Consider the following 2,044-nt stretch of genomic DNA (forward strand, 5'->3'; position numbering starts at 1 on the left):
CTATGGGCTTGCTTCGCAAGACGAAACGTCTTGCGAGTTCTTGTGAGTTTGTTTCCTTTTTCTTAAAGCCGATAATAGCCGCTAAGCCGCTAATAGCCGTGCTTTGCAAGACGAAAAAACCGCAAGACGAAGAGACTTGCGGAACGGATTAATTTTGTCTTGCGAGGCACCACTGTATACAAGTGTGGGTTTGCCTATGTACCATTTCCCTGGGAAGTCGCAGTGAAGCTACGAACAGAATTGACTACAGTGGCCTGGGTGGGCATGCCGCCTCATCTGTTTCCAGCTAATGAAAGGAACCTTAATTGCTACGGCCTGTTTGGAGGCTTCCACATTCGGGACACAACCATCCTTCACCCGCTTTGATTTACTGCACTGAGGAACTGTTAAAAGCCAGTAGCCTGACCGCAGTAAATAAAAGGCTAAGAGAGGATCATATAATCAACAGCTATTAACCAATACAGTTAGGAAATGTCAGCTGAAGCTCAGAGCGTTTCCTAACCTCAGACTGCTGGAAGGTGGAAGCGAACAGCAGCAAATTATTTACCCCATTATTTCTGGTTTCTGATGGTAGACAGGATACTGCATAACCCTGCTTTTGTTGACTCACTGCCTACCCAAATCCCAGCAACCGATGCCTCAAAGCATCCTTCCCCACTACATTAAGAATTATGACAATTATGATGATATTTCACTTGTTCCGTAAGGAAATGCTGTTACACATTGGAAAGCAGAGAGAGAGAGACAGAGACTGGGTGGCGAAGAACACCTGCATGTTTAACTTTGCATTAGATTGTAGAGTTGCAAATGGAGGTACCTGTTAGGTCAGAGGAGTGCTAGCACCCTGCTCAAAAAGCTCCCGTGTGGGTCTTAGACTCCAGCTGTTTGTGTGTAAAGTGCCCTTTTAAAAACCAAAACAAATCCCCAAAGCTGCTCTCCCTTCATTTTGCAGAGAAGATAAGCGACGTAAAGCCGGACTGAAAACAGAACCCCAAATTTTATTGCGATGCCGCTATAGCCCTGCTATCTGGCTGCACTGAATGGTCTGAGGGACAAACGATGCTGTTGCGTTATGAAATCTAAGCCTGCTCCAGGCTCGTTAGAACGACCCAGGTGAGGAAGCCATTTCGTAGTTCTCAGATTAAACGAGGGATAAGCAAAGCATCATGCCTTCCTTTGTTAGGACCTTCCAGGACAGCTTATGGAGGTCTGTGGGCTCCCCAAAAAGAACTGGAAGCTCTCAATCGGCAGTGAGGCCTAACCCTTTCCCCCTCAGGTTGCAATCCAATATAATCAGGATCAATGGAGCCATTCTTCTGGAGGCTAATAGTAGATCAGAGGTGGGGGGTTTCATCAGGATTGCAGGGTAAGAGGAAAGGGTTAACCCCATCCTCATTCTGCTTAGTACGTACTGCAATCTCAATCCTGTTCATTGCCCCTCCTCGTCCCAATGGGGGAAAGTTACGTTTCTAGAATGGTACACCCCAATTGTGTTCATGTTGTTTGTTTTGAAAACACGGGACTAAGCTTTTCTGTATAAACACACACACAGAGCAGTGTCAATATGCCTACATTTGGGCATCTGCCAACCTAGCAGTTCAAAAGCACGTCAAAGTGCAAGTAGATAAATAGGTACCACTCCGGCGGGAAGGTAAACGGCATTTCCGTGTGCTGCTCTGGTTCACCAGAAGCGGCTTAGTCATGCTGGCCACATGACCCGGAAGCTGAACGCCGGCTCCCTCGGCTAGTAAAGCGAGATGAGCACCGCAACCCCAGAGTCTGTCACAACTGTACCTAATGGTCAGGGGTCCCTTTACCTTTACTAGCACAAAAGACAAATGTAAGCGAGTTAAACAATGTGCACCTGAGGAAATTGGTTAGAAAGAACCCTGGCCCCTTCTGGACTCTCGGCCAGCCTTTGACAGGGTTGAAAGCCTCTGCACAAATCTGACCTGTAGCGCCCCCCCCCCCCCGCCCAGAGTCCTCTGCAAATTATTTTGGTCGACGCTGGTAACACAAATTATAAACAGAACTTGCACAGAAG

Source organism: Podarcis vaucheri, assembly GCF_965113315.1.
Source record: "Podarcis vaucheri genome assembly, chromosome: 2".
NCBI lineage: Eukaryota > Metazoa > Chordata > Lepidosauria > Squamata > Lacertidae > Podarcis > Podarcis vaucheri.